This window comes from Nipponia nippon, unplaced genomic scaffold, assembly GCF_047370975.1.
Source record: "Nipponia nippon isolate SJK-2023a ecotype South Korea unplaced genomic scaffold, ASM4737097v1 scaffold_1, whole genome shotgun sequence".
Taxonomy (NCBI): domain Eukaryota; kingdom Metazoa; phylum Chordata; class Aves; order Pelecaniformes; family Threskiornithidae; genus Nipponia; species Nipponia nippon.
Window position 1 is genome coordinate 71,216,885 of NW_028262290.1, and position 26,430 is coordinate 71,243,314.

General features: G+C 38.6%; 1 protein-coding gene across 7 annotated transcripts in view; it reads right to left on the bottom strand.

Annotated features, from left to right (window-relative positions):
* The window catches only part of LOC104013413 (poly(rC)-binding protein 3), a 545,963-nt gene that overhangs the window by 466,662 nt on the left and 52,871 nt on the right, over positions 1 to 26,430 (bottom strand). For 4 of the 7 annotated variants that reach the window (XM_087759356.1, XM_087759246.1, XM_087759328.1 and 1 more), the window contains exon 2: positions 2,990 to 3,214. The exons of 1 other annotated variant lie outside the window; for it this stretch is intronic. The gene's annotated coding sequence lies outside the window, so the exon portion shown is untranslated. Of the gene's footprint in view, positions 1 to 2,989; positions 3,215 to 26,430 lie in introns of those variants that run through there. 2 more of the 7 variants (XM_087759345.1, XM_009465908.2) reach the window with 2 other exon arrangements.

The following is a 26,430-nucleotide window of genomic DNA, read 5'->3' on the forward strand; positions in this document are numbered from 1 at the left end:
GGACTTCTCAGGTGATAAACACTGCACAATGAGGTCTGTGAGTAACAAATGCTATATACCACAACAAAGGTACAAACCACTTAGCCGTGTAAAGAGGCAAAAGGGGATGTGAATATTGATCAAGCATTCCCAGAACCGTTCTTAAACAAAGAAGAATTGATTTGGCTCCCAGTTACAATGGTCTGACAGGAACAAAACTGAATTTGAGTCCTCAGCTACCCCAGAGGAACACGACAAAAGTTCTCCTGGCTTATAAGCACTGTGCTTGAACTATTCATTTTCTGTACGTGCCTTTCAAGGCACCAGTTCTACTCAATACAAATGCATGCTGTCTTTTCAGACTCTCCTCAGCCCAGCCCCATTGGATCAGCACATCTATTGGTGGGAATTTCTCTGTTTTGGCTCCTGTTTCTGAACAAAAAAAAAAAAATCTGCTTGTTTTTTCCCAAGCAGTCACAATGCCCGAATACACCAGTTACCAATGGTTACCCTGGCAGGATTTAAGAGCGGTCTTTTGCCATTTTACCTTATCACACCATTTCACGTCAAGGTCCACAGAGTGGAAAAAATGTACCTTCCTGAGCAACACCAACCTGCAGAGCTACGAGCTCCTGTTTAACTACCACAGAGCTCCAGATATTTTCCTCTGATGCACTCGCTCATTTTCTGTGTATTCCTTTCAAAGTGGAGCACAATGCATGGCATAGATCTATACCCTGATTACTCAGCAAGATTAGAGTTATAAACAAATATATATTGGCTTCTCAAAGTTTTCTACTTTGGACCAGAGGCTAGCTGATTTACACCCATTGAGCAGCATACTTCTCATCTAAATTCAGTGAGATTATTTATAAGATGATAGCATTTTTCAGCCAGAGTAAAGTTTTCCAAATGCAGACCCTGGGTTTTAGCTATTGTATAGAACTTCCTGTTCCTCACTTCAGAGACTTACTCCTACAAGAAAGGACTAGTTTCATTTTCTTCAATAAAACTCTAATGTCATTCAGTGTAGGCTATTCAGATCTGACCATAGAGAAGATTTTCACAGATGTGCAGTGGCAACAGAATTATTGTTATTGCCATTATTGGTTTCTTGGCTTGAACATCACCCCAAACTGGGGCCTCTATAATATTGTTTCTACTAAAGTAAGACACAGATTTGTTTCTACTAAAGTAAGAGAGAGATTATAAGAATTTTGGTTAAGTGTAATGCTGTTTACACACACACACACATAGAAAAAAAAAAAAAAAAGCAACAAGTCCTGTTTCCCCAAATGCAGTAGAAAGAAGGAAGAAAAACTAACAGGGTTTTCTTCTGATCAGGTTTTCTATTCCAGCAAGCCCTGTGCCCAAGAAGTCCTCCCTCTTTCTTCTTTTCAGGGTGACATTCACAGATTCCCAGACCAGCTTCTTCTATAGCCTGCAGCTGGCATTTCTGCTACCAAGCACAAGCCACAGTCTGGGTAGCTTCTCTCTAGCATTTCATTCCACCCAAAGCCTCAGATCAAGCCTTCAACTAGTACTATTTAGCTTCATGCAGGGATTGTTTATTCCTGCTTCCACTGAAAAGTATCAGTTTGTACACCCACAGACTTTCATAGGTGCACTAGTGCCCTTGGATCTGAGATTGCCTGCCTAATAGCTGGCCTGCTGCCCTGAATTCTCTCCAAGGTTGCTCTCTAGCTGTCCACATCTTCTTGGACCACCTGCATAATCCTGAAAGAACTAGTCTGAACAAAACAAAATGCCTGCTTTTCAAACACATGATTGTTCACCTTTTTCCTCTCTAGAGAGAAAGAACTTTCCTTGGTTTCTAAGACACTTCTGGTTTTGTTTACCTTAGCAACTCTTCACACTTTCTGTTGGTTCTTTCTCCTTGTTGCATAACCTAGTTGACTGTTGCAATCCAGTTTTATAGACATAGTGCTGTCATTAAATATTTTATTTTAGGAATGATTTAACCCTCTGTACTTATAATATTTACTACCCAAATGAATACTTCATTCTTTGGTTTTAGCGTGTTTCTCTTCATTATATATGTGTTTATTTTTCATGTCTCACAAAAGACACCTGGTACCCTGCAAAATTCCATATATATTTTTGTCATCAGTTTTCACCTTGATGTGTTCACACATGGACACAAAGAATAACTTAAATTTGTCAATTAAATTGTTTTAAATTAAATTACATTTTCTTATTTGCTACAAGAATAATTGTACTGGATCTGGCTAAGATAGAGTTAATTTTCTTCATAGTAGCTAGTATGGGGCTGTGTTCTGGATTTGTGCTGAAAACAGTGTTGATAACACAGGGATGCTTTAGTTACTGCTGAGCAGTGCTTACACAGAGTCAAGGCCTTTGCCGCTTCTCACACCACCCCACCAGAGAGTGGGCTGGGGGTGCACAAGAAGTTTGGAGGGGACACAGCTGGGACAGCTGACCCCAACTGACTAAAGGGATATTCCATACCATATGATGTCCTGCTCAGCATATAAAGCTGGGGGAAGAAGAAGGAAGGGGGGGACGCTTGGAGTGATGGTGTTTGTCTTCCCAAGTAACCATTACGCGTGACGGAGCCCTGCTTTCCTGGAGATGGCTGAACACCTGCCTGCCTATGGGAAGTAGTGAATGAATTCCTCATTTTGCTTTGCTTTCGCTTTACCTGTTAAACTGTCTTTATCTCAACCCACAAGTTTTCTTGCTTTTACCCTTCTGATTCTCTCCCCCATCCCACAGCGGGGGGAGTGAGCGAGTGGCTGTGTGGTGCTTAGTTGACAGCTGGGGTTAAACCACAACAATAATATACCCTATATGTCTATCATAGAAAAATATTTGTGGATACAGTTAATGGGCCTAGAACCTCTAGGGAATGTTACAAATCCATACAATGTTCCCAAATGTCCAAACATCTATAGGAATTGAAGCATATGTAAATTTTGCATTTGAAGACATTTTTTCTTAAGTTTGAAAAAAAATACTTATACCTTACCTTCACTCTTACCACATGTTGTACTACGGTATTTAATAATTGATAGCAATGGGAATTGCTAAAAACACTGGAACCGATTGCCTAGAGAGGTTTTGGGGTCTCCATCTCTAGAGATATTCAAAACACGACTGGACAGGGTCCTCAGCAATCTGCTCTAGCTGAGCTTGCTTGAACAAGGTGGGTGAACTGGATGATCTCAAGAGGTTCCTTCCAAACCCAATGATTCTGTGAAATAAAAGTACATATGTTTACTGCTGTAAGCCGGGTAAGTCCTTCAGTACTCCCTTTTTTTTTTTAACAACATAAGCAGAACATAAGACTGCTTTTGCACTTAAAATTAGACAAGCGATTAAACAATTTGATATATCCTCATATCTCATTTCAGTGAAGAGATTTAACCTGCTTCACTTTGCTGATGCATGGAAAAATCCCAAGCTATAATAGCCCCTTCAGAAATAAATCTTGTTAGCTGCACATTAAGCATGATCAATAATTAAATACAGAAAATTTTATTCTTAAATTTACCAATAATATGTGAATGGCTATATCATAGTATCATAGAATAGAATCATAGAATGCTTTGGGATGGAAGGGACCTTTCAAGGTCGTCATTTAGTCCAACCCCCCTGCAATGGGCAGGGACATCTACAACTAGATCAGGTTGCTCAGAGCCCCATCCAGCCTGTCCTTGAATATGTCCAAGGATGGGGCATCTACCACCTCTCTGGGCAACCCGTTCCAGTGTTTCACTACCTCACCGTGAAAATTTTTTTCTTTGTGTTCAGTCTAAATCTACCCCCTTTTATTTTAAAACCATTGCCCCTTGTCCTATTGCTATTGGCCCTACTAAAAAGTCTGTCCCCATCTTTCTTATAAGCCCCCTTTAAGTACTGAAAGGCTGCAATAAGGTCTCCCCGCAGCCTTCTCTTCTGCAGGCTGAACAGCCCCAGCTCTTTCAGCCTTTCCTCATAGCAGAGGTGTTCCATCCCTTTGGTCATTTTTGTGGCCCTCCTCTGGACCTGCTCCAACAGGTCCATGTCTGTCTATATATATACCTACATATAGATACATGTTGAGATAACCACCTACCTGTAAACATATACATATTGTGTCATACTGCACTGTGTGGCTGCAATTGACAGAAAGCAAAAAACATTCATTTGGACAGAACTTAAACAGCTTAGACTAGACACTGAAAGCTGGGTGAGATAAACCCATAATTAACATACTGTGGCCAGGTAGTCCTTCTAAATATTTACAGAATGGGTTGGATTCTTTAATTCATATATTGAGCTATAGTTGTGCAACAAGACCTGTTTCACTTGAGGAGCCACTTGGGTAAATAATGGCAGTTCAGCTAGTTTGTAGGGGTCCCAGCATCCTGCCTCCTTCCCAGAGCTGTCCAAACGCAAAAAAATACATGCTGTAGAGCTTAGCGGAAAATGCCTTCTGGTTCTATATGGATTACCATTGCAGTCGAATAATTTGCCCATCTAGCAGCACAAAAGTGGGAGGACACAGTAATATAAATTATCTTTAGATTGTTGTTTGTACTGTAATTACTGAAGCTCTTGTTTGCTTCTTATTTTATTAGGAGAAACCAGCATTGTTGTTACAGTGCTAAAAAAAAAAAAGTCTTCCCTAAATGGAAAGGCTTTCAAGCAGTAAGCCTAGTATCTTCATCAGTGCCAGCAGTATAAATACCAGAAAGAGTGACAGCTAATCCGCATGCACTCAGAAGCAAAAATGAAAAGGCCAGTTACATGTGCTTGTCAGTGCTAGTCTCATCCACACGTACCTTCAGACAATCAGTCAGTAACAAAATGAGTAGGGGGAAGAGAAGAACTGAGGAACAGAACAGGAAAGAGATGGAACCCTAGCAAAACTTCATTCCCCATTCGTGTAAATGGGAATAGAACATTTTAAGTGGAGATTTACAAGGTGACTTAAATAATTTCAGGACTAAATATCTCTTTGTACTTTAGCAGCTTCTCAGGATCACCATTTGTTGGGCTTTTTGTAATCCCGTCTCCTTTTCCACCTCCTCTTTCCTACTCCCCATCATTGTCAGCATTTCTGCCTTGGCAATATCAGAGCAAACAGAGAAGGGACTGAAACAAGAGAATCGCATAGAAGAGATTGTTTTGGCAGGGCTATGCAGGGCTGCCTTACTAATCCAGCACACGCAAGGTATTACTGACTTGTATTCTATTTAAAAATATTAGCAGAGTGAAAAAGCATCCCATGCCAAATCCAAGGGCTGCTGAACTCCAAATGAAGTTCTCTCTTACAGCCTTCACCTTTCACTCTCTCTCTGCAAAATGAGATAAAAAAGGAGAGGCCGTAGTTTTTGTTTGCCAAATAACAACTTTAAAAAAGGCAATATGCGTACGGAGCCAGTATGCTCAGTAATTTGATCAGCCAAGCCCAACTGACATATGTATTCTCCCAAACTGTGATTTAAGTTACAGGGCATCTATGCATCAAAGGGGAGCTTTGCTATCTTCTTGAACAGCTGTGGGATGAAAGTACTGATTGACAATGCAATTTTACACAGATACATAAAAAAGGCACATAATTCCTTTAGGCTCCTTGAAAAATCCCATCTGACCATATTCCTATGGAGGAATCTTTCCGTGATTACATTTGAGGGATACACCGATTTTTCCATTGAGGTTTCTGAATTCACTCAAGGCAGAAAATATGTCCCTGAAGCTTTGCAATCACAAAACTTGGCAGTGTTTCAGAAGTACCATTTTCACAAAGTTTGTCATGATATCAATATCCATGAACAAAGATCAGCATGCTGGTATTTGCAAAATGAAAAAAAAAAAAACCAAACACAAAAACCAAACTGTGTTTGGGGTATTTGTCAGTGAAAACACCATTGCATTATCATTTTGCTCAAGCAGGCTATTCTTCGGTAAATCTAAAGGATAATGTAAGACTTCCAGAACTGATTTTCAGATCCTCATACATTTATTGAGTAACACCATACAGGTAATATGGGAATTCAAGGAAATATTTAAGTAAAGTTATATTGTATTATTAACATCTGATATTTTGTGAAAAGTATAAGCTGCTCAGTAGTACATATATGCTGGATATAATGCTTGGACTGACAGACAGTGGGACAAAAGAAATGTCAATTGTCACCTTATTCAGCTTTATCCTTTACATTCCCCTGTCTTAAAGCATGATGGACTCACAAATTTTCTACTGTAAAAGGTCTGTTAAAGTTGCTTTATTAAACACTTTTCAAACTTCTGGTAATTATTGTTCTGGATAGATATTACAGTCTTTTCAGTTTTTCCTGGAGAGTGTATTCTGCAGCATAAAAGAAGATGGTATTCCTCTAGCTATTTATGAAGAATATAGAAAAGATTCATGTGGGATTAAATTTGCTCGCCAAACAAGCAGAATTCATGGTAGCCCAAAAACTGTCAGTTGGCCTTTCCTGACCAGAAACAACAACAACCTACAAAAGGAAAAAAAAAAAAAAGGGAAAAAAGAAAAGGAAACAGGACACTAATTATGCAACTGAATTTCAGCACCATGCTTATTCTAGTCTTGGACTTTTACCAATGTCTCAGGAAGAGATGAACAACAGAGATTTAAGATGCAGCCGTCAACTGGTTGAACCCTGTCTTTTCCCACTTCTCTTGGATGCTAATCTTCCTGTAGCAAAGTTGCCTGTTATTTAGAGGCTCCAGCTGACAGCCTGGTATATTAACGCAACGGCAGTTGAAGCAGATAGGTTGGACTGTGATTTGCAGTGGCTGAGAAGCTGATACATGCTCCTTTCTGTTATTTCTGCTCCAGGGCCCTTGTCCACTGCAGGATGGATGGCACAGACCATAGGACATGATGACCTTTTACACTGTTGGAGCAAGATTCAGTAGAGTTTGATCGACTTGTGACCTTATTAGATTTGTCATTTTAAGCATTAAAACCTACAGCTGGACCATTACCTAGTAGTTTCTGATGGTATCCTCCAAAAAGAGGAAAAGCCCTCCACCTTGAAGAAGCCACAGTCTGTTGGCAAAGACTTGAGCAAGTACTGACAAATGGGTTGTACTTTGGTTTCCACCAACTTCTCGAGGAGGTGTGTTTCCTTGAACATGTTATAGTTTGCTGCTGGCACAGATCAGTGTGAAATTACAACTCCTCAGAAGGCAAAAAAGAAGTAGAAGATGAGCTAAGCTGACAGGACACATCAAATTCACACGGACTGAAATTTCTCCCAGCCTCTGCCAAACACACTGACCCACTGACAACACCAACATCAACTAGTCTTAAGCTCTTAGCATCCTCTTTTCTTCAGTCATCCAACCTTTTCTTTTATTTTTAAAGGGGTATTTGGACCTGATTTGTTTCTTATCTGTGTGACACTAAAGACTATTCACATTCAGTGAAAAAAAAAAAAAAAATACAAAATACTATAAACACAAGGCAGTCTGTGTACATATAAATCTGCTATTTTATTGTTAGACAGAATGAAAGACCAGCCCAATGAGGAAAATAAAGATATTCCTCAAAATGTCAGAGTGATTTTTCCAAGATAAAATTTTCAATGCAATGTATAAGCATCGTGTGATGGCTAACTGCTGTACAGGGAAAGGCAAAAGGGAAAAAAAAAAAGAAGAAATTTGTTTTTTTAATATGATTTGATTAGTCTCAATGGCCCACGTGAGAATATCACATTAGAAAGACATTTGCTCTTTTTTGCAACACGAAACAAATGCTGTGTTGCAAAAATAGGCAGCATATTTAAGCAATGCTGCAGAGAAACCTACAGTAGTATGGCCATCTGTTTTAATTGAAAGGTACTGTTGGGTACTGCACTACTGAGAATTCATGGAACAACTGAGTATATTGAAAAGAACAAAATGAGTCAAAGGATGATAACAAAAAGCTCGTACATTTTGTTAAGATGTTTACCCTCTTCGGGATACCACGTCCTATTGGTTAAATAGCACTGCAGCCTTTCTTCATTACATTCTAAGAATTATTTTCTTTTTGGCTGGTTTTTCTGCAAGTCAGCAGGAATAAAGGAATTTGTCATTCAGTACTTTTTTTCCGTCTGTCTCCAAAGTGGTTCACTGCCCATGTAGCTGTGCCACTCATAAAAACTCAAGAAACAAAACATAAATCTGCTTGTCTAATTTAGTGGCTCAGAGAATATTGTGAAGTTTGATTCAAAAAGGAAAATAAAACCTTCATAGTTCATCTTCTAGTTTCTCTTACACAATTCAGTCTTTCAAGCATTATATTCCACTCACTTGCTTTAATCCATTCATTTACTTTTCTTATTTTTATTGCTTATGAATGTAATGATCGTGAACTAAGCCGGTATGAAAGCCCCAGTGAATGAAACTCACTGTTTGGGTTTTGTATCAATGTTCGGTGCAACATTCTTTTTTTACCCATGCTGGACACAGCAAGGGCAATGACAGCAACAGATTGCTCTATCACTGTGACCAGTCCAAATACAGCAAGAACTGGATCTGTTTCAATTATGCCTTTTGCCTTTTGGTGCCATTTACCAAACAACATACCGTTTATCTATTCATAATAATAATAAATTCTTTCTAATTATATTTTTTATACCCATTTCCTAACACAGATGTAAACACGTGGGCCAGATAACAGAGAATCAGGTAACACCAAAGCAAAGGGGAATCAGGCCCCCATCTCTGAGCACAACGGAGAACTCGGGCCCCGTAGCACACAGGATGCTTACAGGTCCTAGCAAGAAGGCTAGCAAGGGAACTAGTTACTGCTAGGCATAATTCCCTTTCTGTGGCCTGGATATCTCTGTGTTAGGAACTGGAAGAACTGCGTCAGATCCCACAGGCCCACTTTTCAGAAGGGCTCAGCACTGTGCTGGAGTCCAAAGCAAGTTCTTCCTTCTGAGCATGTGACTGTGTGAAGGACACTTTCATTTAAGCGGTCAAACAAAGGGCCTCACTCTGCTTCCATTACAGCCACTGTACACCCACTGAAACCTACTCCCCTGGACTGAGGGGAGAACAAGGCTCACTTGTTCATGTTTCAGCTCAAAAGCATTATTTTTCCTTAGGTATGGAATACATTTTCAAGGGCTGAAGGCAGTCATAACATTGATCAGGGGCTATACTGAAGAAATGAAAACCTAATCCTCATCTAGTGATGAGGAGGTGCATACCACAGCAGACAATGCTAATATGAAGCATGGATGGTGTATGTCCAGCCCAGAAACAGCAGTGGAAAGGTTAACATTTTCAGCTATCAGACCATTCACTGTCACTACAACATTTTTACAAGCCCATGATCTATGTGCAATAAGATAGGCATGCTGTCCCCAGCATTTTGCCAACATGACCAGCAGTCTGATGTCCGTAAGGCAATCTACAAACGGCTACCTTTCACTTTTGTTTAGAGTAAAAATATGGCTTCCTTTTCTCATTTAAATTAAAATCAAACGATTTTGTGCAGCATTACCTTACTCAAATGATGTCTTAATTGCAAGTCCTTTGATGCAGTATCATCTCTCTGAGAGAGTACTTTAAAATGTAAATGATGAAAAATCTTTATCAGTTTCTAAGGACTAGAGGCCCATGGTGCCTAGCTGGTTTCCATTAACACTTGACAGATAAATGAAGTTTCAAAATCTTCATTATTTTTATCAGAGGACACATCATATTTACATTCAGATAATCCTGAATGGGAAGCTTTCCTGCACAGAAAAACAATATCTGAGTCATCACATTTAGCTGTATGCTTGCAATTTATATCCCCCAGTGAATATAAATAATGCTCACAATATATTCAGGAGATGTACCCTAGAAAGCAACACAGTGGAGGGCAGAAGAAGACGCAGTGCAATCGTTAAAGATACATGGCAGTTGTATCCTCATCTGGGTGACAACACTTACTCTCCCTCCATTTAAGTCTGAGAACAAAAAAGGGTATGGCTTCCAAACAAAGGTCTCGGAGTCCTCTTACCAGTATTACGGATCTCACTTTATCCTCTGATAACATGAGGTAACCTCATCTTGGTAAATAGCTTGACATATCTTGTAAAATGAATCCCTGACTGACTGAAGACACTGGATATCTGGTAAGGTCACCGCACTTACTCATGGAGCTGGAGTGAATCAATATCCTCACAGGAATATACACTGTGGGGCAGCAGGAAAATCCTGTCCTGGTGGTCTAATACAGAGCATGAAAGGATTAAATTAGGAGTGAGAAATGGCTGGCAGGAAAAACACCCATATACTCTTAGGGAGTACCAAGGTGGTTTGGGAAATTCTTGCACAAGGGACAAATAAATCTAGGGGCAAACTAATGCAAATTGTTACATCTCCTGCAGTTGGTATTAACTGTCATGTCCAAAAAGAAGCAGCTTTTGCAACGTGCAGACCAGGACCTCACCGCAATGAGCACTCCATGAGAGAATTGTATCACAGTGACTATGATTTTCACATGTACACAAGAGTTGGACTCTGAAGGGGATTTAGGACCCCAAAGATGCACACAGGGGCATGTACAGTTTTGTGCCACTGAAATCAGCCAACTTTTTCTTCCCTGTGAATGCAGCATGGAGGCTTAATTTCAAATAAATCTGCATTAATGGAAGCTCTTTAATTAACTCAAGGTGGAGAAGCTTTCACATCTCAGCTGAGCAAGACATGAGAGAGAAGTGCAAATCCAGGGATCTCATTTCAAGCACGGTGACTCAGGGAGTTGCAACACAATGAGAATAAAGATTTACTTCCTCTACCATACTTTCATCTTTGCTTTTTTTTTTTTTTTGTTCTCATCCCTATTTCCAAAGTAATCTGGACACATTGTTGCCAGCACTGACGTTAATGACAGATTTAAAACTCTGGCAAATGAAATGATAGACGGGGGGAAACTTGGTGCACCCTAATGAAATAAAAGACTATTATTATCCAGACATTAATAACTCTTCTTTCCAAAGTGTACTTGAACCCTTATGTACCCTGATGCTGCCTAACAAATAAATGGCATCCTAAAAGCAAGTGCCTGGTAGGATATATGGAAACCAAGTGATATGCTATATAAGGTCTATTATCTCTCTAAACTTTCAAGATGATGTGTGCTCAGGTGTCTTGAGAAACTTTATAAAACCAGCTCCCACACTTCCAATAGACCTGGCAATATAGCAGGTCCCAAACAATAAGTCTTTTTTGTTTATTCATGATGAAGCCGTGAGCTAAATGGTCAGTATTGCACTTCTTTTCTACCCTGTCTTTTTCCTGAGAATTCATTTAGAATGAAGAAGTCTCTTACGAATGAATATTTACAGGAAAGGGAGAGCTCAAAATGTTAGAAACCTGTTATATTAAGTATCTAAAATTATCAATAATGGGTAAGTAAATAACATGCATTGCTCTTTATGTTTGGAAAACTGGGAGTACGTCTCTTTTGTATCTGCAAAACTTTCACATACTGGTAAGAGAGGACTTCCTTGCTGGTATCTGTCTGCAGTCACCAGTTACCATACTTCCATGGCAGTGGAATTATAGTCTCAGTCAGCAGTTACAGTCTGCAATTATAGTCTCAGAAGTAGCAAGGAAGTTAGTTGTTCTCCAAAATCCACCCACAGACAGACTGCAGCATATCCAAAGAAATGCTGTAGACATTGGACTGCCCAAGCGAGTCCATATTCTGGGTCCTGTACACTCTGGAGGGAATATTCCTCAGGAAATATCTGGGACTTTGTCTAAAAGATCACCATCTATCCTGATTGACAAAGAATTTGGCAATACTGTGTGTTGTCTCAGGGCGACTTTCAAAAGGCAACATAGCCATATGTATTCTTCTTTACAAGACATGAGGAGCATCCACAGTAATTTAGTGGCAGGTGCAATTCAAACACTTCTCATACAGAAACAATCTTACCTGTAGGATAAGATATAAATATAAACTACCCATTAACAGTTGAATGCAATTTTAGACTTTGGTTTGTCTGTCTCTGGGCTACCTGCTGCAATGTGAGACACAACTCAGTAAGCAGATTCATGCAAAAAGTAACCAGTCTAACAAAGAAACTGGACAACCAATAGGTCTTTTCATTTGTGTTCTCAATTTTATGTGGGCAAAGGTTGCCAATGCAAGAGGGGACTAATGAAATACAAGATTTAACATTTAATTAATTGGAGCCATGTGGTACTTCTGTTAATGAAATGGTGAGCTCAAGTTCAGTGAAAAAAAATTCAAACTCATCTAGCTATAGAAACTGAATGGTAATGCCCTGATTTCAACAACATCATGATACCCTTGTGAATTTGTCTCCACAAAAGAGTCACATGTATCTGTAGAGCAGCCCCAGACTCTAGCTCTATCTTGGCACTCACTTGCTGAAAAACCCTGTGAGAGTTTTCCCCACAGATAAGGTAGTTGCCAGAGAAGAAACTTAAAGAAGGTATAGAGAGATACGGTGTAAAGCAGTGCATGTCTAGAAGGAATGCATTAAGGACGAACTTCAGATTTTTATTCTTGAGGAAGAAGTTCAATATGTGTAACAACGGATGCAGAAAAAACAAACAAGAAAATTGTTGGCCTGAAGATAAAACTAGGAGAAAAACTAGCCCCTGGCCAAAGCCCTGGGGACTGTTTTGAAGTCTCATGTAAAACACAAAATTTTCCAACAATCCGAAGTCAATCAGAATATTCTTCTGTAGATATTGTGCTAATAAATATTCTGATTGATCTTTTTAATGCAAACATTGTGCTAATAGAGAAAGAACATGCTGCTACTTCAAGTCTGGAGCACTTTCCATTAGCTATCTGATCATGGGTGGAGGATTTACTGAATAACAAATTGCCTACTCGCAATAGACTTGCAAAAGCTCAATACATCCTTATTACTGCCTCAGAATTTTGCAGTACAATAATTAGGCTTTGAGTGGAACAGCGACATTTTTTTTGCATTCTGCAAAGTGTTGACTAATGATTTTGTGAAGTTCTGGCTATTCTCAGTTGCACTATATTCTTATTTGTTAAGATCCATGGGACTTACTCACTTGCAAGTCTTGATGAGTCAAAAATGTCCTCTATGGGAAATTTTGACTGAGTAGAGCATGCAGAATTAAGATCATCTGCAGCGTATAACAGTGAATATTACAAAACAAAAAAAAATATTACAAACAAAAAACTCTCATAAAAATGTAGGGTACCTCAAACAGTCTCTTAAAATTTGGTGTTTCTCAATGTCTGCCTGCCAGGGAATAAAACAGCACATTATATGGAGATTGCATAAGCTGAATAGGGCTGAAAAAATGTATTAGCCAACAGAGTGAATGTGGACCATAAATCCCATTTCTGCCTACCTCATAATTTTTAGTGAGTGGTCCTCTCAAAAGACCCAAAAGGGCAAAACTGTACTTTAGATTGGAGGTGTAAATAAATTGAGCACACAAAAGAAATCATTCCAGTATTACAAGCATGAAAACATAAAACCCAACTTAGTTCCAAAGTTCTTTTGCACAGTCCACCTATATATTTCTTCAGCTTCCTCAAGGATTTATTTTGGAGCTGCTGGTAGATGGTGAACTGATGTATAAGGACAAGACATAGCTGATTTAAGTAAGAGAAGAGTATCCATAAGCATATTTTGACTCAGGTAGCCTTTCTTCTGATATAACACAAACCTAAATAATTACAAATATTCAGACTCAGCCAGTAATTAATTGCTTTTTAGAGGGTGGAAAAATGCCTCCGGTTCCATACCAGCCAGAAGAGAATAGTTACTGGTGGTCTGAAGACAATTTCTGCAGGACTCTTGCTCATACCATGATGCAATGTGATACCACAGAAGCTGTAGTCACTTCTATCTGATGTGCGCTACCACTCTGTTGTGAGAAAAAACCTCCACTCAGTGCTTGGCTCTGTTACAAGTAGCTACAACTAGTGTCATCTGTCCACAATTTTAATAAAAAATTCTATGCACACTAACACCACATCCATCCCAAACTAATCTAACCCCATCCTTCCGCCCTGATTCTGTATCTCCATTCAGTCATTTGCAAACTATTAAAGGTTAAGGGAGGGTGCATCTCTTTTCCTAATTACTGAACTCTATAGCATACTACATACACACACACACAGAGGCATGCGGTTATGAGTTAGATGATTTTCTTTCCTGAATCTTCCTCTCTCCCCTAGATTTTCACTGTTATTGTAAGGATACCATACAATATCTAAATAGCACGACTGGGTAGGCAGCGTGTGCAAATTAAAAGACCTGAAATCTCTTCCTGCCTTTGACCTCCATGTCACACAACTTCTCTAAGCCTTATTTTCTCTGAAGATAAAATGTCATTCTTAGTAACATTCTTAGTAAACTGGTGTGACAGCTACCGATGAATCACGCTATTTAAACAGCAAAACACAAGGAATGAGCTGTAGAAACATGAACAATATAGGAAAACGATGAGCATGACACATGCAATCTGAATAAACTACTGCAAGATGAGAGTAAGTGGGCAAAACTGGTTGGTATCCAATACAACTGGGGCTGCAGGATAATCAAGGAAAGGCTGGAATAACATGTTACAGCTGGTTTTATTTACAGAGATGAAACTGTAATTGTGACTAGGTAAAAAGTCAATTCTGATACTAAGAAAAATAAGCTAATCTTATAAAATACATGCCATTCTGAATAAATCTAAATCAAACCATAGGCAATGAACACTATGAAGCTATTCTTTCCAGCTTTATTATTTCCCCATTTTATTAAAACCAGGTCAAAGAGACTATCCCCTATATGCCACATATCTGTAAGTAAAAGACCTGAATTACCATTTATAACAAATGTTCTGGCTTGCTTTTAACACAGGATTGTTTTTTAACTGTTCTCTTTCCAACTTTAAAGCCTTAAAATAGGTAGGGTAATAGTAGTCTGTGTATAATCTACAGCATTAACTTCGACCCATTTATCCATTAAATAGCATGTTTATATAGACTTGCTCTGAAGTGCAGTTTCTGGGAGAGTACATGAGTAACCAGAAAGGGTCCAGTCCAGTACATATTCCACAGAAATAAGAGCTCTGGTTTGTTCACTTCACCAACAGAAAGACCCACAGAAAAGTGTAGATTTCATCCCACATGTATTATTAGCAGTGACGATTTGTTTTAAACAAATCATGACTTTTTCTTGTGTTGTATCTGACATTAGTGCAGTACAGTACATTACTAGTGTGCATTGCACACTACCTGGGAGGCAAAAAGCAAATGACAAATCCTAATCCATCACATTGTAAGGAACCTAACTACAACCAGGTCTGGATGTACAAGTGAGGCAGGCAAGTTTTCTGCAAAATCTTTTAAATTAGATTCAAAGTCATTCTGGATGTCCTCTAGTAAGTAAAGACCTGCCTGTAAAGGGGATCAGCAAATAGCAAGAAACCAGGCTGGCATTTTTTTCTGTTTCTTTGCCTTGTGTAAAAAAATCAAGGAGGATGAAAAATCTTTTTTTTTTTTTTTTTTTTTTTTTGAGGAAGAATGAACTCTACTTTCCTACTTTTTTCCATTTAAAATTCAAAGTTTGTTTACCTTGGTAAAATACAATGACAAGGCAATTCATTAAAAAATGGCAGTATGAAAACCAGGAAATAAAAACTGGGTAAATAAAAGAATTTTTTGTTGCTGTTAGACACACAAATTCTTTGTTTCTTTGAAAAATTTTGTAACTCCAATGACTGACAGTTTGGAGAAGAGATTTTTTTGTTAACACTTTTGTCTCTCAGCTTAAAGTGTGAGAATTTGCAATACACATCTTTAAGTTTTCCAGTAAGTATTCCAAAAATAAGAATCAGAACAGGTGTTTTCAACATTTTTTATTTTTAAATAGCAGTGAAAAAATCAACATTTCTAAGAACCTTTTCAATGTTTCTTATTCATTGCAAGAGAACAAACAGAGGGAAAAGTTTGAATGGTTAAAAATCACCTGACAGTCACCTTGTATTGAGTGAGCATTTACAGAGATAGTAAATGCATTTTTATTGTTATCCTGGAAATGGATTTCCAGCAATATGTTCAAAAGACCATGGATTTCATTTGTCCTCTGGTCCTTAGAGTAACATAGCTACAGCAGAATTAGACTCTAAATTGTAATTGTCAATATCTGAATATTCTGTGAAATAAAATAATTACAGCAGGCTCTTTTAAAAGAGGTGATACTTAAAGTAGAAATATAAGTAAATGACCCAATTTATCCTGTTCATAACTAATTTCTGTTGTTACATGAACTAATAATTGAAAACAGGGAAAAGTACTGCTTGAAGTTAGTAAGATGTCCATCAATCCATATGAAACATCTGAAGCTTTGCTTTCTGTCACTGCTTATCCCAGAAAGCAGTATCGGCAAACATGCTGGTGCACATACACAAATACATAAGTCGATTGTGCGTCACAACGGTACATATTTCCTTTAACATAACAGAATTTTGCCATGTTGCCAGGTTATCCCTAAGCAGTAAGCAGTGCTCCTTAGCCACGTCCAAGAAGTCCAGATGCTCTTGCCTCTGGTGACCAAATTCTTCCATCTACCACTCTCTAACGTGAATGTAATGTTTCCCTTATTATGCTTTATGTCAGGGCAAGGAAAACACGTGCCTATGGCTTTATTTATTCTGATAATGTTGGAATTTTTTCCACAAATGGTTGTGATGTTTTCCAGTGAAGTCTAAGTATCTATGCCATATTTAAAAGGGTAATTGGTCTTAAAAATGCCTTCTGGAAGACTTTTAGTGGCCATTCCTTAAAAATCATTGTTATGTCATAACAGTTCCCAGCCCTCAGAAATCTGGTGCAGGCTTCGGTGACCCGAATAAGGTCAGGACTGTATTCAACTTCTCAGTTTCATAGAGTATCCACATAAAGCTTGATTATTTAACTCTGAATACAGATTTGTACGCCAAAGTGCATACTAAAATAACTCCCAATAATCACTGTTACGCTGAAGCTACCAAGTCGTTGTTGATTGAAATGAGAATCAAGCAAACCAGACAAAAAGAACTAGATATCCAGCCTTTGCTTCCTCAAGATGATACCACCACCCACTGCCACCACCACAAGCCGGTACAGATATTCAGCAGATTTGGTCTATGGCCATTTCCCTGGCAAAATGCCAAGCTATGCATTAAGGCAGCCTCTTAACTCTGTAATGTATATACTATCATCACACCCAAATTAGATGGAAGAAAGACATGATCAGCAATTCTTATCTCAATGTCTGAAGTCTTTGAGCAGCTACTACTGGAAAGGAATTACAGGCATTTCTGAAGCCACTGTGGTGCTGAAGCCAGCTTCACAGTGAGTCGTTGAAGACCAATGGCCAGGGCTTGGGAAAAAAATAATTTGAAATTCCTTATTCAATAAAAGGGACTTATTTTAAAAGGCATGGACAATATCCTTGGATTATTATATTTCAGCTGAATGACTGAAAATACAAAAAGTCAGTGGATGTTTCTTCATTTTTGCTTTCTTTTATTGCCTTGTTCTTCTATGATAAAAGGAAGAGACACAGTAAAAGGGAAAGAGAAGTGAGCAAAAGCCATAATCATTCTTTCTAATTGAAAAAGTGAAGAATTTTAAGGAACTGCAAGTTTAAAACAAGTACATGAAAATGCACTGCAAATCCAACTTACCAGTTTATTAACTGCTCACAACAATGAGTGAAAAATTAATCATCTAGTCCCATACTGATAATAAACAGCATCTGCAATTAAACTTGACACTTGGCTATAGCCCCACGTGTTGAAAAAATGACTGGCAATGTGATATGTTTGAAATGCCAGGCTGTGAGCACTATTTCTGTCTGCAGGTTATTCTTCCATATCCAACTATAATAGTTTCATCTATAAACTTAAGCCTTCCAGGCTACATATTCATAACCTTTAAAAATCTTCTTGCCCTAAGAGTAGTTTTCTCCAAAGCCTCTGCTTCACCTCAAAGGAAGATGTAAGGGTTGTATGCGTCAGGTCTGAGATGCCTCTAATCAGTAAAATCATAGCTTTTCATCCTACCAGCTTACTACAGATGAAATAGATCACATACAGCCTGCCCATGTGTGAATGCATCCATATGTATTTAAAACTGCATTTCTTGCTTGCTCTGCAGCATTTTTCTTTAGAGGTTTATGTCAATATATCTGGCAAAATTCCTCCTCCTTCCCACTGTTTTGCAGTATGCTATGAAAATGTTACCTATTGCCCATCTGTAAGGTGGCTGAATTTGGGCAAACTTGTAAGCATGGACTGAACAATGTAAAGGAATGAGTGTGCCAGACATTTTCAAAATGGCATATAAATTAATGATATTATTCTGCATTTTCATCTACTAAGCCACACAATCCTATTTCAGCCAGTAGAAGAGCTTAAACTTTGCTTTATGAGAACTATGCGCAATTTGCTATTCATTACTTCTTTATATTGCTGATCCTCCACATTTACATTGCTCTTCAGATCTGATTGAGAACATCCCCAAGTGAAATCTTCTGTTGCTTTCTGGCATATAGAAAATTATATTTTTTTCCTGTATGTCATCTATCTTCAGTTTCTTATCCACAATTCTGGAGCTCTGTTATGCAGCTGTAAAGTCTGACAGGCAAAAGATAGAACAAGAACTGTAATTCATAAGCTGAGTGAATCAAATGTAAATATTTCAGAGGTTCCCAAGCCATGCTTAAACTTCAACTCTGAAAAGCTTTTTTTTTTTTTTTTTTTTTGGCAGGTGCAATGGGCAGAGAAAGACCTTCCAGTGACTACAAGGAACGCTGAATATATTGCAGATGGCACTGCAAAGGAACTGACCTTGTGACAGCAGGAGTCATTTTTTGTAAAATAAAATAAAAACTAAGCATAGTGTAACCTTAACAAACAGGCTGCTGCATGAGATTTTGCTTGGTAGAGACTGTTCTTCCACAGCCTCCGGCAAGTATGACCCAAATTCTGTCTGATCAATACCTGCCTGGAAATATCAACTTTCTACCATTCATGCAAAAGTGCTCAAGGCCACATTATTAAATACTAAGAACACCTAGTGCTGTTAAAAATCTCCAGGTTTTCAGAGCATTATGCAGACATTATAGGTAATAACTTGATCCAGATCCTGTACTGGAAAATGAAATGGTGTTAGAGATCAAATTAGTCCTAGGGAATAATTTTGCCCCATTCAAGGAATTTAGTGTTTTGTTGGTTTTTTTGTGTTTTTTTCCCTTGATTTCAGTGGCTGGGATTTCACCTGTAAGAGTGTAACGATTGCAATGGTTAGAACACAATGGAATTTGATTTTAATAATTATTACTATTACTCAGTCAGTCACTCTGCATATTTAAAAAAAAAAAAAAAATAGTTCCTACCTCTGCATATAAGATCATGGCTTCAGACTGCAAGTAATTTCTTTTATTTTTAGCTTTTCAGTGTCACACTCTTTTGCCTGTCTTTTGTTTGCAATTAGAGCATACCACAGTTAGGGGTATCCATGTCCCCCCTCAAAAAAAAAAAAAAAAAGAGACAAATTCCGTTTCTTTGGTATTAAAATTCCTAGTGGAACTCTCTACTCCTTGGTAAGATTTTGTTTCCATGGAAGAATATGAGTTGGAGATTTTCTGAGATGCAATGATCATTTCACTTGCACGAACAAAATGGAATTTACCCGTATCATTCCTTGTGACAGTATTTCAACGTTTATTTTAGGAAAATTAACAACAGAGAACCATGTCCCTGATGCAGCAACAGATGCACTACATACAAATTAGGGAAGGTTAAACAAATGTATATATGAATAATCAGTATTATCCCCTACTGTAGGAACGTGGTGAATTTTCAACATGGAAACATAATAGGTTACCAATATCACTAAATATTTTGGTAACATAAGGATCCTGTCCAGCAATAAAATAAAACAGAATGTAGTCCAGAGATTAAGCAACTTTAATACAGTAACTGCTATATTATACATCAGATTTGTTTAGTTTAGTAGTAAACATCTTTAGACAAAACACCTACTAGAATTTCCTTCATTGTAGCTTTCCCCTGGGTTCCTCTATAAGGATAACGCTACTAAAAGGATGAACTGTATAAAACACAGTTTCCTCATCGGATTTGGACCACAACATGTCCTGAATAAAAGCTTTCTGTTGAATGCAACTTGCAGAATTCCCTGTTTACTTTCTTGATGGACATGTACCTTATGTATGCACGTGAGTCTCATCCCATCTGTATTAATTCCCGTTAAAGTGTAACAGTAAACTCCACAACCAGAGAACTGCTGGAGGACAGGACCAGCTGCTCTTTTGTCTCAGGGCCCCTGGGAGAGGTGACCTTTCGCTGAGAGCCCCATGCTTCTCTCCAGCGAGCTCATGTTTGCGGTAGTCAGCACTGGGCAGCAATGCAAACCCACCAGGCAGATGGGTGGCCAAGAGCCTGCGAAGGATCGGCTCAAGAAAGATATCCCCCACCGTCACTCTCTGACCTTGTGGTCTTCAGCAGAGGGGGCTGGTACAGACTTCTCTGAAATGAAAATGAAAGCTGGCTACACATACCTCTGGCTATGGTGATCCTGAGATAAGTGTGCATATTTACATAAACAATGTATTCTTAAATTTTTGTCTTTTCTCTGTAGATTCAAAAGTTTTGAAAGGAATAGCTCTTTCCTGAGTAAAAGCTATCAGCTCTGTATTTTACAAATTCACACATACACACTACTTAAAATGCTCAAGCTCATTTTGGAGGGTAAGAGCGTATGGCGCCGAACGGGGGAAAAAATCAGCATGTTTGAAAATTATTTCACATGTTTCCTTGGCTATTCGTCATGCCATTACATTTATTCTCCACAAACTTGTAGTCATCCTTCTTTGCCATTCTAGGCTGCTCACAGATGTCACAATTTATTTAACATTCTACAATGATTTCAACAGTGCCCATACACATCTAACAATTTCAATACGAATACTGAGGAAATATTATATTGCATTCCGTAGACCAATATAAAATGACAAATACTTTGTTTTCATCAAATTAAAAAAAGTATTCAAGCTAAAGTATTACTTTTATATTCACAAAGTATAGCAAAACTGTGAAATGAAAAGACCATGTTGCAAAAGCAATCAAAACAGATGCAACGAATTACAGTACTTGAAGAAGGGAAAAAAAATTAAGACCATTTAAACATATAGTTATTAGTACCATTTCTTCTTTTTGGTAATTGGATCATTTAAAATCATTTAATAGTGCTAGATTACAGTTCTGAAGGAGAACACATCACCCTCAGCAAGGTTTTTTCCATCTGTTTCCAGCTTCTGGTCCTTTCAGAGTCAATTTTCAATATTTCATATCTCCAACTCCAGTCATTATTCAGGGGCAGCATTAATATAGCCAGCGATAAAATTGATTAGAAAAAGTGGGCAGGGTGGGTAAATACATTAGGATTGAATGAGAGAAGCCATGGGGAACCAAGCTGCTTTTGTTATACATGCCATGGGAGCTAGGACCATACACCAGGGAGGATCTTATATAGCCAGCTCACATTAAGGCAGCACTAGTGGCTAATGGACGTGGAACAGGATTAAATCCATATGGTAATGGCACTGAAAAGGGAAAAGAGGGACTAATAAGAAAATAAAAATCATAAAAAGGAACAGTCATCTCCTCTCAAACAATTTTAAACCTCAATCCATCTTCTGCTGAAGTAGACCTACTTGCCATTGGTTTTGATGGGAGTAGCACCGGCCTCATTATCGGCATCTGGTATACTTACAATATATTACGTAACCCTCCATAATGTGCTCCCAGAAAAAAGTGATTATCCCAAAAAATCCAAAAAAACATCCACTAAAGGAAGGGCTTCTATTAGTGCCTAGCATACAAAATCCAGCTCAGTTCTTATGTTGTCTAAAAGGCAATGGTCAGGGCCCTTGGTCCAACAGCTGATCTCTCCTTTCCATTCCTCCTTTCAACAATAAATGGTTGGGATACCCTCACATCTAAGGATGCTGCTGCCAAGTGAAAAGAAGCATTAACAGAACCCTCCCCACGGCACTTTCGTGGTCACTTAAGTGCTCATTCAGGCTTGATGCTCCAACACTTTCCAATATACCTAATGTTAATCAAGAAAATTCCTCTGCCTGGATGATCATGACTACTACTAAGCTTAAAAGTTTAGTAAATGTGGAATTATTGGCAGGACTGAGACAGTTGAGGCTCCTTCTCTCCTTGTCCGTGGTCAAAAAGTCAATTTTCCCATTTTCTCACAAATTGTGATCTGCCAGAATGGAGTTGTAGTGCACGGAATTTACAGGATAATTTCTAAAGTGATTTCAAAATGTAAGGAAGGAGAAGTGCATTTGCAGTGTATTCCCAGTGAGCACAAGAGCCACTGTTTACAACAGCACTCAAGACTGGAAGTGTCTGATATTTTACTTCCACAGGCCAGTAAAATATTTGAGTGCCATGCACAAACAATTAGGACCTTGAATCAACTGAAATCCTACTGCTCCAACTTAGGAAAGTTTGGAGGCACAGCATCTCTGACTCTACAGTTTCACAATGTTACCCTGAAATCCCAGAGATACTCTTGTACTGTTTCTGAAGGTAGTGACTTAATGGCATTAAAAGGAACAAGGTCATGCCTTTCCTTGTAGCGTTGAATTAAATGTAATATTGAAACAGAGGGGACAGGAACAGGGTACATTTCTGCTTGAATGAAGAGGAGCACTACTACCTCAATTTATGAAGAACTCTCTTTTTAGCCAAGGAGGTTTGCTGAGCTCTGTCTTGCTCCCACTTAACTAAACCCCTCTCCTGACAGATAGACAGTAAGGTCGTCTTTTTTAATGCAGCTGCCAAAAAACTGATGGGGCGTTTCCCTTAAAGGCTTGAGATGGAAACTGACGGAGAAGAGGAGTCTTAGTCCTGGGCAGGGGAGCACCATATGAAACAAAAATGGTGGCACACAGCTCCATGGTTCTTCTGTTCCCCTAAGACTAGGAGCCTGCTTGTCCTGCTGAGCCCCTCAGACTGCTGAAAAAGCCCTTGTTGCTCACATAAGAGAACGACAAAATGAAAGTGGAAAAACAAGCCCAAAATGAAACATCTGGACCTGAATGTTTCCAAAACTTAAAAATATTAGAACTGGGACTTTGATTCACATCTGCCCATATCAAAGAAGCAATGTGAAGCTTCTTGTATCAAGGGGATGGCAAGTTTGCTAGACTGAAATTTGATTTTGGCTTAGAGGTTTGTAATGGCTGACATGGTAAAATGCAAACACTAGTTATAAAGTAAGCATAAAGAATCCAAAACTTCAAGCAATGACTAGAGAAGATCACAGAACAAGTGTGATGGGACACCTCAATGTCAGAAGTATCAGGGACTTGTCACGCCATTGGATATTGGTAGTGATTGATGGCTAATGGATACAAAGCTGCCATCTCCAAATGCTTTGGAGATTTGGGAAAGCTTCTGCAGAAAGAGCAGTAGGATACCCACGGTGTTTAAGGAATTTGCTGTTGTCTTCCCAACTTGAAGCTGTACCTCCAGCCCAGGTACAGAAGCGCATGGCTACTTCCACTGATATGGCTGGACTCTTGAGATATATCAGGGATGATAATCTATGGCTTCTATAAATACACTCACCACTCTGTTCTCCTGTCCTGCCCGGTGTATTTTACTGCTGAATCTTTCTCTTTTTGCCCTCTGATGAGTGCCCAGTTTGGCACACTCTGAGAAATGCGTCCTTGCTTTGATTTTGTGATAAAAAGGTAAGTGAAAACTGACACTTGCATCTGATTCTCAGCCTCACAGACAGTGTTAAATTTTCCTCAGCTGAAAATCACACTTACTATACTGCCATCGTACCCACCATATTCTGAGACCTCCTGCCAAAATGCAACTCTGACTCATAAAACCAGAACATAAATATTTCGGTTCTTTAATTTTCATAACACACTTTAAAATGCCTTATTTTTTTCCCAGATACAGTTCCGTGGCCTGTTAAGAAGCAAAAGTTTGATCCATCACACTAAAAACATCACCACTTGGGCTAGATTTATGAGTAGCCTACTCAGCCACTCTACGTGAACAGAGAACTGCAGGAAAGGACACTCTCTCTCCCCAGATCGCTGTGTTTGGAGAGGTTCCTGGGATGGCTGTCAGCTGCTCCCCCTTTGGGAAATGGTGTCAGCAGTTGTGACACTGACTTCTATAACAAGATCTGGTGCAGCTACACTTTTGCCTTAAATAAGCTTTTTGAGTATCAGAAGAATTTGTACTAAGCAGCACAAACTCCACACATGCTGAAAATGGAGTTATGACCCTGAACTGAGCTCTGTGCTTTTGTGACGAGACTGCATTGACTATTCAAACTAGCTATTTAAAATTCACTCTAGTATCTCCATACAACACTAAAATCTATAGCACAGATGTGTACTCAGGTCTGCACAGAGATCAAGCTCTCTTACAGGTAAAGCTGCTCGACAGAAACCAATTTTTTGCACCTGTGAGGAAACAACTATTTAAAATCATTAAAAACCACCCTAAATTATAGCCATATTCTGCTTGTTTTATACAGGAAGGACTTCCAAATGAAGTACACAAGGGACACCAGTCCTCCTTACCATTGAAGACAGCCCAGAAAATCTGGACACCCCACCCTGACCTGGTAAGGATTTGTATGATTTACTTAGCAATAAACAGCTTTTTTTTTTTTTTTAATTATGGCACATGGAAAAAGATGCACAGCAGGCAAGATTTTCCACCACCCTTCAGCTTTTATGCTACTGTAATGCTAGAAACTAGTGAGCTACTCCTGAGCTATGTTGGTATGACTGAGCTCAGCATCAGGTGCTTATAAAGAGAAGACATCTATGCTCTCTGTTTAAAATAAGAGAATGTAGTAGTTTTAATACTAAAAAAAAACCCAAACAAACCACCCTTATGTTTCAACAGTATGCAATAAATACTTTAGCAGGTCAATGTGTTTTAAATTTACAGTGCTGACATGCTCACTAACAGATAAAAGGAATGATATTATACGATCACAGAATCACAGACTCATAGAATGGTTGAGATTGGGAGGGACCTCTGGAGGTCATCTGGTCCACCCCCCTGCTCAAGCAGGGCCACCTGGAGCAGGTTACCCAGGACAAATCCAAATGGCTTTTGAAGATCTTAATTAAAGGCCTACTAGATGTTGCACTGTTTTATTCTGTAACACATGTATAGCGTTTTGCTGACTGACAGAAAAGAGAAAAATTATCTCTGAACCTCCTAAGGAAGTACTTGCTTATTATAATTATCACTGTGTTTGGGTGGATATCTTAAATTATGAATATTAGAGTCTGTGAAACTGTAAAACAGAATGAGAAAGTTTATCCAACAGACAATTTGGATACTGCTGCTCATTTTTAAACCAAATCTCAGCTAAGCAAATTGACTATTTTAAACCATTTGCTAACCTAGCCAAGAAACTTATAATTGTGGAAAAAAAAGAATAATAAAAAAAAGGTGGAAGGAAGTTGGTTGAACAGAAAATTTCAATACCCACTCATTTTAATAATCAATATTTAAACAGACCTTCAAGTCCACTGCAAGTGGAAGACATAATTTAAAAAAGAAACCAAACAAAACCAAATGTGGGTGGGGCAGGACTTAAAAATTACAGATTAAAAACATGAATAGGCAGTGTTGAGCCTTTCTGTCTTGTCTAATAGCTACTTTAATATGTACTGCTTAATACATGAGATGATGCGTTTTAAAACATTACTGATTTTTCCATAATCTAAACATAAAATCACAGTCTGGCCATGGAAAAGGATGTCACTGGTTGTCACCATTCTTCATCAGATTCAGGTCTGATGTTTATATTTTCCATACCGTATTTCTTTAAATGCTCTACTCCAGCATAGGAAGCAATTACAGCTGCTAATGATGCCTTTCTCTGCAGGATCTGCATGTCTATAAAAGATAGCCTGATAAGGAGCTGGGGCTGAGATAACGCTGCAAACAGATTGCTTGCTGCTCCACCAATATGCTGCCATATGCTGTACCCTTCTCTCAGGAACTGCACTGGATCTTACACATCCTGCTGGAAGTACTTCATGCCATCATCTATGTAAAACTAGGTGATCCCTTTACGATTACTCCCTTTAAAACACTTAATTCCTCTTGTTTGGCCTGGGAACAAATGCCCATAGCAAAGCTGTTCTTCTCTGTGCCTCCTGGGTATCAGGTGTATATGCAGACAGATGACAGTGCCATGGTGGTGAAAGAGAACAAACAATGAAGACCATCTCCTGAATGAATTATTTTTGTTAAGACATGTATTCATGGTGGTCTAAAGACTGAGCTAAATCACAAATTATCTGACATACGCAGGACTTCATGACATGGGGCTGCAGTACCATTTCCTGAGATTAATGGTGGGGC